Source organism: Euleptes europaea, chromosome 2 (genome assembly GCF_029931775.1).
Source record: "Euleptes europaea isolate rEulEur1 chromosome 2, rEulEur1.hap1, whole genome shotgun sequence".
In the NCBI taxonomy this organism is placed as follows: domain Eukaryota; kingdom Metazoa; phylum Chordata; class Lepidosauria; order Squamata; family Sphaerodactylidae; genus Euleptes; species Euleptes europaea.
In genome coordinates this window covers 25,581,008-25,590,349 of record NC_079313.1, presented here as the reverse complement: position 1 = coordinate 25,590,349, position 9,342 = coordinate 25,581,008, and the positions used below count along the sequence as shown (strand labels likewise).

The 9,342-nt window shown below is 41.5% G+C and overlaps 8 non-coding genes across 8 annotated transcripts; all 8 read right to left on the bottom strand.

Moving 5' to 3' along the window:
* Positions 1-352: 352 nt before the first annotated feature.
* On the bottom strand, positions 353-427 carry LOC130474062 (small nucleolar RNA snR60/Z15/Z230/Z193/J17). Its single transcript, XR_008933210.1, has one exon. It is a non-coding gene; the product is annotated as a small nucleolar RNA snR60/Z15/Z230/Z193/J17 (small nucleolar RNA).
* An 841-nt stretch (positions 428-1,268) lies between these two features.
* On the bottom strand, positions 1,269-1,347 carry LOC130474051 (small nucleolar RNA SNORD79). Its single transcript, XR_008933200.1, has one exon. It is a non-coding gene; the product is annotated as a small nucleolar RNA SNORD79 (small nucleolar RNA).
* Positions 1,348-2,908: 1,561 nt separating this feature from the next.
* On the bottom strand, positions 2,909-2,969 carry LOC130474073 (small nucleolar RNA SNORD75). The gene has a single exon (XR_008933220.1). It is a non-coding gene; the product is annotated as a small nucleolar RNA SNORD75 (small nucleolar RNA).
* An 868-nt stretch (positions 2,970-3,837) lies between these two features.
* LOC130474059 (small nucleolar RNA SNORD47) lies at positions 3,838-3,912 on the bottom strand. The gene has a single exon (XR_008933207.1). It is a non-coding gene; the product is annotated as a small nucleolar RNA SNORD47 (small nucleolar RNA).
* A 177-nt stretch (positions 3,913-4,089) lies between these two features.
* On the bottom strand, positions 4,090-4,152 carry LOC130474072 (small nucleolar RNA SNORD78). Its single transcript, XR_008933219.1, has one exon. It is a non-coding gene; the product is annotated as a small nucleolar RNA SNORD78 (small nucleolar RNA).
* Positions 4,153-7,279: 3,127 nt separating this feature from the next.
* Positions 7,280-7,361, bottom strand: LOC130474061 (small nucleolar RNA snR60/Z15/Z230/Z193/J17). The gene has a single exon (XR_008933209.1). It is a non-coding gene; the product is annotated as a small nucleolar RNA snR60/Z15/Z230/Z193/J17 (small nucleolar RNA).
* Positions 7,362-7,626: 265 nt separating this feature from the next.
* On the bottom strand, positions 7,627-7,706 carry LOC130474050 (small nucleolar RNA SNORD24). Its single transcript, XR_008933199.1, has one exon. It is a non-coding gene; the product is annotated as a small nucleolar RNA SNORD24 (small nucleolar RNA).
* A 1,088-nt stretch (positions 7,707-8,794) lies between these two features.
* Positions 8,795-8,874, bottom strand: LOC130474060 (small nucleolar RNA SNORD74). The gene has a single exon (XR_008933208.1). It is a non-coding gene; the product is annotated as a small nucleolar RNA SNORD74 (small nucleolar RNA).
* Between the last annotated feature and the right edge of the window lie 468 nt (positions 8,875-9,342).

Here is a 9,342-nt window from a genome sequence, read left to right as displayed (position 1 = left end):
CTGAATCAATGTTTTACATAAAATTGATCACTGCTGGAGTTAATATTACACACAACTAGGATGGTTTGGAATTTCATTTGGAAGCAGATTTATTGCTGAATTTGTCTGGCCTCAGTTTCCCTTACTGTATTTTATCAATTATAGCTGAGGTTTGCTTAAGATGACTTAATACCTTACGATCTCTTCTCAACAGATATTTTATTGCCACAACAAACAAGTGCAGACTTATAGAAGCAAATGTGGCTTTTATCTCCTACAAGACTACAAGGATCAATTTCAAAAGTCCTACACAGCTCAGCCAGGAGAGAACATGCAAATATAACCCCATTTAGTTGTCTAAAGAGCTTGTAGCCAGATACATCAGATAGGAGCGAAAGACAGATCACCACTGTTCATCTGCTGAACTATGTTATCATCATTGTATCTGCAGATTATTGCTTTGATGTACAAATTCAATTACTATGAGGAAGGGAAATCTAGAAATGAATTCACAGTTGAGTATCCCTTAACCAGACCTCAAAAAACTGGAATGACCCAAAAAACAGACTTCTAAGACAAAAAATGTTAATGAGGCAGATGACTCTGGAGGAAACATTTTTAAAAGCTATCCAGCAGAATGCCTCCTCATCCCTAGAGGACTTCCTAGTCCCTCATCTGCTTCTGATGTTTCTTCTCACCTAAAAAAATACAGTATACACTCCATTGTAGGTGGAGACTGAAAGCCTGCCATTGTTAGTTAGTCTGTTGCTCTTGTAACAGCTGATACAGATATTCTGGTGAGATAGTTACACCTTTGCTTTCTGATGGTTCAATGTACAGAAATTTAAATTATATTCAAGCTATGTGTATAAAACAAATAAATTTTGTGTTTAGGCTGGGTCCCATCCCCAAGATGTCTCACTTATATGCAAATATTCCAAAATATGGAACACTTCTGGTACCAAGCATTCCGGATAAGGGATACTCAACCTGTAGCAGCAAAGGTAACTCAGGTTTTTGCTTCCAGTAATCTGTGCCACATGAGCACAATAAAATACTAGTGCTCTGATATTGAAACGTAGGTTCAATTTGGAATGGACCACAAACTGAGTGACATATGCCTTTTGCAGTAACACCTTCACACCACAGTAAGTACCAGTTACCTCAGGCAGCAGAAGACCTACCTTCCTCCAGAGCACTGCCCCAGTTGCATCTGTAATAAAATAACTTAATCTGAGAAAACGTTTCCAACCCAGCAGCAGAGATACAAGGCGACAGCATCACTTATGTACTGTTTCAGTATAGAATTATCTTCACTCTCTTTCAGAGAGATTCCCATTGTTTTCTACAATGTCATCATTAACAGTACACAACTAATATATTGAAACCCACCAATTCAGTGTGGGGGGAAAAACAGGCAGATCTGGAGGGGGGGGGGAAAGACAGACATAATTGCACATGAAGTAATTTCTTGCTTGCACCCTCAAACAGGCTGGATAAAGCAGCACATTCCCATTAACATGGTGGGGGGGGGGGTCACCAATTCACCCCTCATACTGTTTCCCAAGGTCCCCTGCCTTCAGGGAGCATTTTGGGCTGCAGTGGGAAGAGGGAGACAAGAATTTAAGAAATATGTAGAGAAGCTGGAACGTGTCCAGAGGAGGGCAACAAAGATGGTGAGGGGTCTGGAGACCAAGTCCTATGAGGAAGGTTGAAGGAGCTGGGTATGTTTAGCCTGAAAAGGATATGATAGAGGGGATATGATAATCATCTTCAAGTACTTGAAGGGCTGTCATATAGAGGATGGTGCTGAGTTGTTTTCTGTTGCCCCAGAAGGTTGCACCAGAACCAACAGGTTAAAATTAAATCAGAAGAGTTTCCATCTAGACATTAGGAAGAATTTTCTAACAGTTAGAGCGGTTCCTCAGTGGAACAGACTTCCTTGGGAGGTGGTAAGCTCTCCTTCCCTGGAGGTCTTTAAGCAGAGGCTAGATGGCCATCTGTCAGCAATGCTGAGTCTATGAATTTAGGCAGTTCATGAGAGGGAGGGCATCTTGGCCATCTTCTGGGCACTGGGGGTGTGTGGGGGAGGTTGTTATGAATTTCCTGCATTGTGCAGGGGGTTAGACTAGATGACCCTGGTGGTCCCTTCCAACTCTATGATTCTATGAAAGACTTGTTCCCCTGATGGAAATCCCTGGAATCAGGAGTAGTTGCCTTTGAGAATTCCCCCCCCCCCATGCTTTCTAATGAAGGAGGGAGGACAACCCTGTTCAGAAGGGAAACCTTGCAAAATGGATTATCCCAACCCTCAAAAACAGACTGCCCTATTAATACAGCAGACCACACCCCCACACCTTTAGCCTCTTGGAGGGTAATTGAACTGGCATATTCAAGGGGGAAGATTTTGCCTTTGGGCTTCCAGCCATTAAGAGAATATCTCTTATCTTTAAAGTAAGGATTAATGTGGGCATTCTACAAAAATGCAGGTAAGGGCATGCACTTCATAGCCATGACCACAGGATAAGCTCCTATGCATGGGGGGCCCTTGATAGCAGCCCCCACCAGCCCAGACTCACTTTACGATTACACTCACTGCCTAATAGCCTCTCGAAGTGCCATTGCTGTAACTTACCGATTTGCTGCAAAGCAGATAATTCCTCTTTCTATAGAACACAACTCTGTAGAGAGAGGACGCACAGGTTACACATCATTCCTTCTTTATTAATAGACCTAAGTCCCTAATACTTTTATTTCATTTTAACGCATTACAAGCTTCCAAGTAAACATTTGTCCTGAAGGGAGGGCCCAGTTAGCCCCATTTTCACGCCACTAGAAGTTGCCTGCATCCAACACTGATCTGGGCAAATTACGATGCTGTTCCAGTAACATTTCATTGCTCAATTACATACACCACTTTTTCCCAGAAAGCCTCAGTGTGTTGTTTTCAGAAAACTGTTCTGTCCACTACTCTTAAGACATCATTGGCTTTTCTTGTTTATATAGTGTAGTCTTTAATTACAGTGGTGTATGGCATTTTGGGAAGGAACATGCAAATATACGAACTCCTATGGGGTGGGATCCAGCCAGCTTTTTCATTCTCACCCCCACCTCTTACCACAGCCCCCACCACACGTGGGTTTTGTCTGTGCAGTTCCCATGTCACCCAGCATAGCCATCTGGGGTGTTCAAAGTGAATCCCCTCCTCCCTTTTTAACATGCAGAAATCTGGTTGGATCTAACTGTAACAGATCTCTCTGCGCAATGCTGACTTCAATTATCAACATTTCTCGTCTTTTCCTAGCCTTGCTAACCAAGGTTAACTCCAAATGCTGGAGAATGAAGCTGGGAACTTCTGAACGACAAACGCATACCCCTACTACTAAGCTGTAGCCCCACTCATACATGTTACTAAGCTATAGCCCTGCCCTCCCACAACAGAGTACCTCTCTCTAGAAACACACCCAACTAAGCTTACAGAGTCAGATATTAAATACCAGTTTCCAACAGAGTAGGACATAAGCTAGGAACTTACTAACCTTTCTCTTGAGGGTGAGTACTAGGAGAACCATCTGCTATTTGTACTTTAAAAAGACACATACATAAAAAAGAGTTACAACATTGGTACACCAACCCTCGTTCAACATAATAAGCCCCAAGCAAGGCTTCTTGTATGGCGCACTTTCAAGTTTCATCCTTATTCAAAGATTAGACAGGCAACAAATTTCGCCTGGAAGTTACCCCACAACAGAAAAGCATCTTGGCCAGATTAGAACAGTGGTATGGAAAGATCACACAAACCCTAACAACTACTAACCCTATAAAAGTGGCTGAACTTTAGTGACCATTAAAAATTGTAACCTCAGCAAGTGGAACGGTATAGAGTTAATATCACGAGGTCTCATCTGGCAGAATCAACTTTCATCACTGGTTACAATTATATTCCCCAAAACCTCTTACAGGGCAAATACAAAAAAGCGCTCTTACCCCAGATTTGGAACTCCATCGTCAGAACCTAATTAAGAAACAAATAATTAATTCCCCCTTTACATTTACAATGCTAAGCAACTAATTAATTCAGTGCTACAATAAAGGGAAAAAGTTACAGGGTTTTTCAGTAAGATTAATCCACATACTGGTTTCGGATCAGACATTTAATCATCATCATTTTGAACCCTGCTGACTGGAATCTGAAAAACCCCAACGATGACAAGCATGTTCCCCAGAATGATTCCACAGATTGCATCCTAGTTCTTCTAGGCCAAGTTTGACGCAAGAGGAGTGTAGAAGAAACAGGGCTGCAAGTAAAGCAAAGCCTTGACTATAAATTAAAGGTACATTCCCGCGCCACCAGAGATGCAGTGGCTTGTATCAACCCTATGCCATGCTGAATCCGCACATGTTTATTACCTTGCCCTTCCACGATGCTAAATGAGACCATGGGGCACTTCTGTGGACTCTTTTGCACAACCATTTCTTTAACTGTGTCACATCCACATCATCTCAAGCCTTAAGACACGAGCCTTCCCAAAAGCTACTGATTTCTTCTTGCTCCCTCATGAGTCTTGCAATTCAGGTTGGGTTTTAAGCTAAAGACAGTATCAAGTTATGTGTGATAGTTTGGTACATCTGTATAACAATCATGATAGGGAATATTGTATACTTTTGAGCAGAACTTTAACTTTTGGGCTTCATAGTTTAAAGAATTGCTTTTAAAAATTTGTATATGGGTTTGGAATCAGCTATAATGGTTTATATACTTCATGATTTTTGCTAACTTAAAATAAAGTTCTGCGATGACTTACCATGATTCCAAGCATAACTCCAAATTTTCCAAAGTCACCTGAAGTCCAGAAAAGAAGGTTTTGGGTTTTTTAGTGACAGGTCACAGAAAGTTAGCCAACAGACAAGGGAGTGCAAGCAGATGCCTGAAGTCAGATAGAGCTAATTACACACCTCCACAGTTCAAGTCGGGTGTTGTTTTTTTCTACTCATCACACAGGCTGCTTGCGTTAAGTGACTGCACAGGTGGCAGAACCTCAGCGGTGTTGCTGTTATACTACCCAAATGGCATTCAAGGAGTAACCAGCCACTGCAGGTCATCTTTAGAAGAGCAAAACCATACTTTTTAAAGGTTTCCCTTGGGAGCTGAGATGCAGTGCAGCTTGGGATCTATCCAGTTTATCGTCATCTTCTGAGTGGGCACAAGGCCAATTATGATCTGTTGGTAAATCTCAAACCAGATCTGAAACTACTAATCCATAAGAATTGTCACTGCTCATTGTTCCCAATACAGGATGCAAATACAGAGGACCAGGGCCTGAAAGATTCTTTCCTCCCCCTCCCTGGAAGCCCCACTCTTATTTTCTAACATCCAGCCTGATTAACAGTTCTGGAGAACTCAAAAGCGCATAAAAGGCTGTATTATTTTGACTAGTCTTAGTAAGATATTACAAAGCTTTTTTGGGGGCGGGGGGTCAACCTGAACCCACCTTTTTCCAATCATAACTTGTAAATCAAATTCCGGCTTTCAATTTAGATGGATCAGAATGGCCTGCAAGGAAAAGATAGCTTTAATTAGTCTTTAACTAACCTTTAAATTTTATTTTTTTAGCTGCAGTACTTCCACTGTATCAGTGTAGACTCAATTATCCTCATATAGATCAGAGACCTGATTCAACATCATGTACAGTAGATTCAAAGAGCTTGTCACCTTAGCACTGGCAGTTACACTAGCACAGGTGAAGTGGCTCCCATCCAAATCTGCCCACATCAGCTAATTTACTTTACTCCAGAGCAGCAGAGCTGCTTGGACACCTTTTGAGAACTGTGTTTTACAAAATCCAACACTTCTTGAAGTGTTATACAATGTATAACTCGTACCAAAATTACATTAGCATACAGTTCCTATTTAAACTATGCCTGAATTAGTTAAGTACTTAGCAGTACTTTTTTTGTGTAAGGTTCCCTATTGCTGATTTCATCTTCACACTTTGGAAGACATTATCAGGTGAATGAAAAGCTAGACCAGATTTCAATTCTAGAGCTCAAAAGGCACCTGACAACTGGAACTATACATCAGGCAGCCCTTTTCCTTAGCCAGGAATTATGCATTGGACAGTATCATGCCTTAGCCAGGAGAAAGTGTCTTCCTTCAACTTTTAAGTAGCTCTTCCAACTGAGAAGAACCACTTACATTAAAAGAAGGCTTCAAGTTTTACTTAATGGAGCAATATGATACGGGCCATTCTTTTACCTTTAGCTTATACAAAACAAAGTGGCTGCCTTTGCCACAGGCTGAATTAGCAGGGGACCAAACACTTACATCACCCTGCAATCTGTTACTGGGGCTAAATCATTTGACATAAAATGGGTGTCAGTGTGAGATGGCAGATTTGCATCATAAAGGTACTAAAAACTGGGATTATCTAGCTCATTATCTGCAAGATGCAACCAAAAATACCTGTTTCGTCATCCAGGACTGAGCCATATTAAAGAACCTATAAGAGAAGTTTAACTGTATTACAAAAATCATCAATGAAAGCGTTTCAAGCTTATTAGCCTTTTCCACCCATAAAGTGTACGTAATTGCAAACACTGCAAAAATAAGCCTTCGTTTTATAACAAACCTTTGTTTTCATACCTTGGTTGCTCATCAGTGAAAACATAATATTTTTCTAACTGATTAAGGAAAAACATGGAATCAAGAAATCTTTTCACCCGGTGCCAAAAAAAGCAGACATGGACATTCTAATGCAGGATTTCCCCAACCTGGCACACATGGGCACCACAGCACCCTTCAGTGGGCGGGGCCATTGTAAGGCAGGGGATGTTATTGGATGCCCTCATTCAAATGAAAGGGTTTTCCATGGCTGTAACAGCAACCACTGGAGGATCAGGACTATTAAGCCCCTGAGCATGTGATTCCATCCTCCCCTACAGGCTGTGCTTTTTATCTCTGCTCTCCCTCACTCCAGCTTTTCTTCATTTGTTTTTATTCCCCTCCTGGGATTCTTTTGCAAAGCAAGGCAGGAGGTACTGGGTTTGGCGCCTCCTCTCACAGAAGCCATTTGGGATGTGACTTGGCCTCCTGTGGCAGCCATTTTGAGATTGCACTCACCATCCCCTCTCAAAATCCCAAAGCCTAACAAGCCATTGTGCTTAATGGGCTATTTTAGTGAGAATAAATGAAGAAAACGGGAGAAAAGACCAAAGGTGCCTGAAGGCTCAAAAAGAGGTTTTAAAGCAACGCCTACTTTGTGAGCAACGCAGTGAGTATGACAGACTCAAAAGCCCAATGAGGATGCATCAGATAGGAGCGAAAGACATCAAGGGTTCATCACAGATTATCTGCTGAACTATGCAGTCATCATGTGCAAACCTCAATGGCAGTGGATTCTTTACATTTTCTTGCAGGCATACTTAATTGTCAAGAAAAGTATGAAAGACCTTTTGACAGTGATCAGCCCCTTATTTCTGGAGTTTATGCTAACAGTATGCAGCCACTCAATCGCTTTTGTAGAAGTCCTACCAGGATATCTGTCTTTCGTAAGGGCCAAGCCATTTGCAAACACCTACAAGAAAACCAGTACAAGTTACAGTCTGTGTAGAAGCAATCTAAGGAGTCAACTTTCAAAGAGTTTACTGTGCCTCAGTTTTTAACAAAGGTGGTGAAGTATTCTCATCATCCTATTCAAGAGTAGCAAATAAGTGTCATCATAATGGCACAATGTAAATCAGCATTTAAAATAAAACTTTTATCTTTATGAGACCACCTATACCCTCTTGGTTTATATCAATAAGAAACAAATTTACCTTTGCAGATAACATGGTCTTGATCACATGCGGCTGCGAAGAAAACAATGAAAAGTTAGGGATTGTTTTCCTGTTCTTTTTGAGAGCATTTACTACCCCCTTTACTGAGTTTATGAACTCAAAATACTGTATACAAAAAGCCTTCTGCGTTGTAATTCACAAATTTAACTATGACTTTTTAAAAATCATGCCTTATATGCTTTGTCATTTTAAAAAAGCGATTGCCTCAACATGCAAAAAGAATCACACCTCTTACTCCACAAAACATATTTAAAACATTTCTATCCCGCCTTATCTAAAATACTCAGTGGCAAGTTGAGGCAGGTCATAAGGCCTATACCTCTTCCCCCCGCCCAAAACAGATAAATGCCACCAAAGAGATTGTGGCAATCTGAACATGCGCCAAGGATATCAAAGAAGGATCCTGTCTGCACTGAAATAAGCCACAGGATCTCCTGGGATGGGCATTCACCTCTTTGTGAGCTACAGGTGGAGTGCCTCCCAAGTTCTCTTGAAATACTGCACCATAAACAGACTGCAGTCTATTAAAATGCAAGGACCCAGTAATTATTCCCCTTACAAAAAATAAGGGAGATCTTTCAGAGTTTCCCATCTCACTGCCCCTCCCTCCACTCAGCATTATTCAGGGTCATAGAATGCAGCTGGGGCTAAGGGGAAGGGAGAAATCAATCCACTCCCCCCAGCAAAAAGCAAACTGGATCAAACTCACTGACTGTGGGATTTTCTGCATTCCATTAGAACAATTTTTATACTCTATACGGTTTTGAGGATTGCTTTAAATAGCTCTAAAAGCTCTTGTGAGAACGAAGAAACAGGAGATTCCCAACTATTCAGATTCTGTGCCGTCCACGTAGATGCAAAGATTTTTTTTGGTGTTCATCCGCCAGACAAATGTTCAGCAGTAAAAGGCAAAGTAACCCTTGGAGGGGAACATACACTGCAAGTATGAGAAACGCTTCTATACCTACTCCTACACCCTCGTGCCCGCTCAGAGATGTTGGCATTCATCATGCACTCAGATGTCCCTACCAACATCATTTTTCATCATGTGCAGGCACGCAGATCCAGTTAATCAGGAAGCTTACAAGACGTCCTTCTTTACAGCAATGTTCTGCAACCCAATTAAGCCTTTAGCACAAGAGACACGAAATCTCAGTGAACACTTCCCTAAGCAAATTACTGCCCAATCAAATCACTGCACTAGCCCACATCGCCAGCATTTCAACAAATGACACTTCAGCTGCAAATTTGCATCTATATACAGTGGTATGAATTTTTGCCCTCTGCATACAGCAAGCACCAGCTACCACTAGAGTTCTATGCCACTCTGAAGCTTCTCTGCCCATTAACTAACAAAAAAAACAAGCCTCCACGATTTTGTGTACTTGGCAACCCTTGTGAAACTGATTCATTCGACCACGTTGCTCAAAGGACCGACTGAAACATCATCGCTTTAAAATCTGCAGAGAGCGCTCTCAAAACCTGCGAGTCCGTAGTCGATACGAAGAAATATTAATATTACTTCCC